Here is a 7,500-nt window from a genome sequence, read left to right as displayed (position 1 = left end):
ACTACAACACACGATCAAGTGTTCAGCCTCGTTGAGGTGTAGACTACAACACACGATCAAGTGTTCAGCCTCGTTGAGGTGTAGACTACAACACACGATCAAGTGTTCAGCCTCGTTGAGGTGTAGATTACAACACACGATCAAGTGTTCAGCCTCGTTGAGGTGTAGATTACAACACACGATCAAGTGTTCAGCCTCGTTGGATTTCTACTATGGCGACTCGGTGCGTCCAATGGAAATGTTCGCGATAAGTGTAACGCCGGGAGCTGCTTGCTGATTTGAAGGGTCGGGTAGGTTACTTTCTAAATGTAATATATATATACAGTAGGGCCCTATATACAGGGTTGGGTAGGTTACTTTCTAAATGTAATACATATATACAGTAGGGCCCTATATACAGGGTTGGGTAGGTTACTTTCTAAATGTAATATATTACAGTAGGGCCCTATATACAGGGTTGGGTAGGTTACTTTCTAAATGTAATCCATTACAGTTAGTTACCTGTCCAAAATTGTAATCAGTAAAGTACCTTTTGGATTACTCAAAAGTAATCTGATTACTTTTAGATAGCTTTGCCCTTAAGAGGTGCAGGTCAGTAGCTGGCACAGTCACAAAGTCATAAAATGTGATTTTTAAAACCCTAACCTTAACCCTAACCTTCCTTCCCACAAAAATCTTCAAGTTTTACAATGTAGCCAATTTTGACTTTGCAGCCATTCTGTCTAGCTTAAATCACTCAGTTCTCCCTCATCCCAATAAACGTCAGCCTGCTTAAGAAACATGAATTTTACCAAATGAACGACATCCATTGCAGAATAAATCAATGTTAGAGTTTACAAAGCTGGCTATAAATGGTTGTTTTACTTTATGGGTTAGTTTCGGCTTCTTCTAACCCCCACTGCTTTCTGCTACAGATAATAATATGAATCGGCTATATCTTTACATAATAGAACAACAAGAGTCCTGTCAGATTTCCAGTCATTCCAATTAATTGAATACCTCTTGATCGTCGAGAATAGGACCTGGTAATACGAAAATATAGATTAGCCAAATTGTATTACCTGAACATAACACACACAAAAAAATGGGACTAAAGACTAATTAACCTAATCTGTTTATTGTTGTTGTTGTTGTTGTTGTTGTTGCTGTTGTCATGGACGACCGATTGTGCTCATTGCTTCGAAGTGTGAAAAATAAATGGTGCTCTCAGAATGGCGTGCTTTGAGCACTATCAAAGTGCTATTAGCATGTGAAAAACTAGATGGTAATTTTCCATGAAGAAAATAAAAGCCTGACTCGTGGTCTTCTTAAATGAAACAAGTTGTTGACAGTATGGAGCACAATGCCACATGGGAGTTTAGAAGGGGAGGAACTCCAAGTGTTATTCTATAGGCTGGGATCCACACTATGCAGCTGTTATTCTATAGGCTGGGATCCTCACTATACAGCTGTTATTCTATAAACTGGGATCCTCACTATGCAGCTGTTATTCTATAGGCTGGGATCCTCACTATGCAGCTGTTATTCTATAAGCTGGGATCCTCACTATGCAGCTGTTATTCTATAGGCTGGGATCCACACTATGCAGCTGTTATTCTATAGGCTGGGATCCTCACTATGCAGCTGTTATTCTATAGGCTGTGATCCTCACTATGCAGCTGTTATTCTATAAGCTGGGATCCACACTATGCAGCTGTTATTCTATAGGCTGGGATCCACACTATGCAGCTGTTATTCTATAGACTGGGATCCACACTATGCAGCTGTTATTCTATAGACTGGGATCCTCACTATACAGCTGTTATTCCATAGACTGGGATCCACACTATGCAGCTGTTATTCTATAGGCTGGGATCCACACTATGCAGCTGTTATTCTATAGACTGGGATCCTCACTATACAGCTGTTATTCTATAGGCTGGGATCCTCACTATGCAGCTGTTATTCTATAGACTGGGATCCTCACTATACAGCTGTTATTCTATAGGCTGGGATCCACACTATGCAGCTGTTATTCTATAGGCTGGGATCCTCACTATGCAGCTGTTATTCTATAGACTGGGATCCACAATATGCAGCTGTTATTCTATAGGCTGGGATCCACACTATGCAGCTGTTTTTCTATAGACTGGGATCCTCACTATACAGCTGTTATTCTATAGGCTGGGATCCTCACTATGCAGCTGTTATTCTATAGGCTGGGATCCACAGTATGCAGCTGTTATTCTATAGGCTGGGATCCTCACTATGCAGCTGTTATTCTATAGACTGGGATCCTCACTATACAGCTGTTATTCTATAGACTGGGATCCTCACTATACAGCTGTTATTCTATAGGCTGGGATCCTCACTATGCAGCTGTTATTCTATAGGCTGGGATCCACACTATGCAGCTGTTATTCTATAGGCTGGGATCCTCACTATGCAGCTGTTATTCTATAGACTGGGATCCTCACTATACAGCTGTTATTCTATAGGCTGGGATCCTCACTATGCAGCTGTTATTCTATAGGCTGGGATCCTCACTATGCAGCTGTTATTCTATAGGCTGGGATCCTCACTATACAGCTGTTATTCTATAGGCTGGGATCCTCACTATGCAGCTGTTATTCTATAGGCTGGGATCCACACTATGCAGCTGTTATTCTATAGGCTGGGATCCTCACTATACAGCTGTTATTCTATAGGCTGGGATCCTCACTATGCAGCTGTTATTCTATAGGCTGGGATCCACACAATGCAGCTGTTATTCTATAGGCTGGGATCCTCACTATGCAGCTGTTATTCTATAGACTGGGATCCACACTATGCAGCTGTTATTCTATAGGCTGGGATCCACACTATGCAGCTGTTATTCTATAGACTGGGATCCTCACTATACAGCTGTTATTCTATAGGCTGGGATCCTCACTATGCAGCTGTTATTCTATAGGCTGGGATCCACACTATGCAGCTGTTATTCTATAGGCTGGGATCCTCACTATGCAGCTGTTATTCTATAGGCTGGGATCCACACTATGCAGCTGTTATTCTATAGGCTGGGATCCTCACTATGCAGCTGTTATTCTATAGACTGGGATCCTCACTATACAGCTGTTATTCTATAGGCTGGGATCCTCACTATGCAGCTGTTATTCTATAAGCTGGGATCCTCACTATGCAGCTGTTATTCTATAAGCTGGGATCCTCACTATACAGCTGTTATTCTATAGGCTGGGATCCTCACTATGCAGCTGTTATTCTATAGGCTGGGATCCACACTATACAGCTGTTATTCTATAGGTTGGGATCCTCACTATACAGCTGTTATTCTATAGGTTGGGATCCTCACTATACAGCTGTTATTCTATAGGCTGGGATCCTCACTATGCAGCTGTTATTCTATAGGCTGGGATCCTCACTATGCAGCTGTTATTCTATAGGCTGGGATCCTCACTATGCAGCTGTTATTCTATAGGCTGGGATCCTCACTATACAGCTGTTATTCTATAGGTTGGGATCCTCACTATACAGCTGTTATTCTATAGGCTGGGATCCTCACTATACAGCTGTTATTCTATAGGCTGGGATCCTCACTATGCAGCTGTTATTCTATAGGCTGGGATCCTCACTATGCAGCTGTTATTCTATAGGCTGGGATCCTCACTATGCAGCTGTTATTCTATAGGCTGGGATCCTCACTATACAGCTGTTATTCTATAGGCTGGGATCCTCACTATACAGCTGTTATTCTATAGGCTGGGATCCTCACTATACAGCTGTTATTCTATAGGCTGGGATCCACACTATGCAGCTGTTATTCTATAGGCTGGGATCCTCACTATGCAGCTGTTATTCTATAGACTGGGATCCTCACTATACAGCTGTTATTCTATAGGCTGGGATCCTCACTATGCAGCTGTTATTCTATAGGCTGGGATCCACACTATGCAGCTGTTATTCTATAGGCTGGGATCCTCACTATGCAGCTGTTATTCTATAGACTGGGATCCTCACTATACAGCTGTTATTCTATAGGCTGGGATCCTCACTATGCAGCTGTTATTCTATAAGCTGGGATCCTCACTATGCAGCTGTTATTCTATAAGCTGGGATCCTCACTATACAGCTGTTATTCTATAGGCTGGGATCCTCACTATGCAGCTGTTATTCTATAGGCTGGGATCCACACTATACAGCTGTTATTCTATAGGTTGGGATCCTCACTATACAGCTGTTATTCTATAGGTTGGGATCCTCACTATACAGCTGTTATTCTATAGGCTGGGATCCTCACTATGCAGCTGTTATTCTATAGGCTGGGATCCTCACTATGCAGCTGTTATTCTATAGGCTGGGATCCTCACTATGCAGCTGTTATTCTATAGGCTGGGATCCTCACTATACAGCTGTTATTCTATAGGTTGGGATCCTCACTATGCAGCTGTTATTCTATAGGCTGGGATCCACACTATGCAGCTGTTATTCTATAGGCTGGGATCCTCACTATGCAGCTGTTATTCTATAGGCTGGGATCCACACTATGCAGCTGTTATTCTATAGGCTGGGATCCTCACTATGCAGCTGTTATTCTATAGACTGGGATCCTCACTATACAGCTGTTATTCTATAGGATGGGATCCTCACTATGCAGCTGTTATTCTATAAGCTGGGATCCTCACTATGCAGCTGTTATTCTATAAGCTGGGATCCTCACTATACAGCTGTTATTCTATAGGCTGGGATCCTCACTATGCAGCTGTTATTCTATAGGCTGGGATCCACACTATACAGCTGTTATTCTATAGGTTGGGATCCTCACTATACAGCTGTTATTCTATAGGTTGGGATCCTCACTATACAGCTGTTATTCTATAGGCTGGGATCCTCACTATGCAGCTGTTATTCTATAGGCTGGGATCCTCACTATGCAGCTGTTATTCTATAGGCTGGGATCCTCACTATGCAGCTGTTATTCTATAGGCTGGGATCCTCACTATACAGCTGTTATTCTATAGGTTGGGATCCTCACTATACAGCTGTTATTCTATAGGCTGGGATCCTCACTATACAGCTGTTATTCTATAGGCTGGGATCCTCACTATGCAGCTGTTATTCTATAGGCTGGGATCCTCACTATGCAGCTGTTATTCTATAGGCTGGGATCCTCACTATGCAGCTGTTATTCTATAGGCTGGGATCCTCACTATACAGCTGTTATTCTATAGGCTGGGATCCTCACTATACAGCTGTTATTCTATAGGCTGGGATCCTCACTATACAGCTGTTATTCTATAGGCTGGGATCCACACTATGCAGCTGTTATTCTATAGGCTGGGATCCTCACTATGCAGCTGTTATTCTATAGACTGGGATCCTCACTATACAGCTGTTATTCTATAGGCTGGGATCCTCACTATGCAGCTGTTATTCTATAGGCTGGGATCCACACTATGCAGCTGTTATTCTATAGGCTGGGATCCTCACTATGCAGCTGTTATTCTATAGACTGGGATCCTCACTATACAGCTGTTATTCTATAGGCTGGGATCCTCACTATGCAGCTGTTATTCTATAAGCTGGGATCCTCACTATGCAGCTGTTATTCTATAAGCTGGGATCCTCACTATACAGCTGTTATTCTATAGGCTGGGATCCTCACTATGCAGCTGTTATTCTATAGGCTGGGATCCACACTATACAGCTGTTATTCTATAGGTTGGGATCCTCACTATACAGCTGTTATTCTATAGGTTGGGATCCTCACTATACAGCTGTTATTCTATAGGCTGGGATCCTCACTATGCAGCTGTTATTCTATAGGCTGGGATCCTCACTATGCAGCTGTTATTCTATAGGCTGGGATCCTCACTATGCAGCTGTTATTCTATAGGCTGGGATCCTCACTATACAGCTGTTATTCTATAGGTTGGGATCCTCACTATACAGCTGTTATTCTATAGGCTGGGATCCTCACTATACAGCTGTTATTCTATAGGCTGGGATCCTCACTATGCAGCTGTTATTCTATAGGCTGGGATCCTCACTATGCAGCTGTTATTCTATAGGCTGGGATCCTCACTATGCAGCTGTTATTCTATAGGCTGGGATCCTCACTATACAGCTGTTATTCTATAGGCTGGGATCCTCACTATACAGCTGTTATTCTATAGGCTGGGATCCTCACTATACAGCTGTTATTCTATAGGCTGGGATCCTCACTATGCAGCTGTTATTCTATAGGCTGGGATCCTCACTATGCAGCTGTTATTCTATAAGCTGGGATCCTCACTATGCAGCTGTTATTCTATAACCTGGGATCCTCACTATACAGCGGTTATTCTATAAGCTGGGATCCTCACTATACAGCTGTTATTCTATAAGCTGGGATCCTCACTATACAGCTGTTATTCTATAAGCTGGGATCCTCACTATGCAGCTGTTATTCTATAGGCTGGGATCCTCACTATGCAGCTGTTATTCTATAGGCTGGGATCCTCACTATACAGCTGTTATTCTATAGGCTGGGATCCTCACTATACAGCTGTTATTCTATAGGCTGGGATCCTCACTATACAGCTGTTATTCTATAGGCTGGGATCCTCACTATGCAGCTGTTATTCTATAGGCTGGGATCCACACTATGCAGCTGTTATTCTATAGGCTGGGATCCTCACTATACAGCTGTTATTCTATAGGCTGGGATCCTCACTATACAGCTGTTATTCTATAGGCTGGGATCCTCACTATACAGCTGTTATTCTATAGGCTGGGATCCTCACTATACAGCTGTTATTCTATAGGCTGGGATCCTCACTATACAGCTGTTATTCTATAGGCTGGGATCCTCACTATACAGCTGTTATTCTATAGGCTGGGATCCTCACTATACAGCTGTTATTCTATAGGCTGGGATCCTCACTATACAGCTGTTATTCTATAGGCTGGGATCCTCACTATGCAGCTGTTATTCTATAGGCTGGGATCCTCACTATACAGCTGTTATTCTATAGGCTGGGATCCTCACTATACAGCTGTTATTCTATAGGCTGGGATCCTCACTATACAGCTGTTATTCTATAGGCTGGGATCCTCACTATGCAGCTGTTATTCTATAGGCTGGGATCCTCACTATGCAGCTGTTATTCTATAGGCTGGGACCCACACTATACAGCTGTTATTCTATAGGCTGGGATCCACACTATACAGCTGTTATTCTATAGGCTGGGATCCTCACTATGCAGCTGTTATTCTATAGGCTGGGATCCTCACTATACAGCTGTTATTCTATAGGCTTGGATCCACACTATACAGCTGTTATTCTATAGGCTGGGATCCTCACTATACAGCTGTTATTCTATAGGCTGGGATCCTCACTATACAGCTGTTATTCTATAGGTTGGGATCCACACTATACAGCTGTTATTCTATAGGCTGGGATCCTCACTATACAGCTGTTATTCTATAGGCTGGGATCCTCACTATACAGCTGTTATTCTATAGGCTGGGATCCTCACTATA

Source organism: Oncorhynchus mykiss, chromosome 19 (assembly GCF_013265735.2).
Source record: "Oncorhynchus mykiss isolate Arlee chromosome 19, USDA_OmykA_1.1, whole genome shotgun sequence".
Taxonomy (NCBI): domain Eukaryota; kingdom Metazoa; phylum Chordata; class Actinopteri; order Salmoniformes; family Salmonidae; genus Oncorhynchus; species Oncorhynchus mykiss.
The sequence above is the reverse complement of the archived record's forward strand: the minus strand, read 5'-3'. Positions refer to the sequence as shown.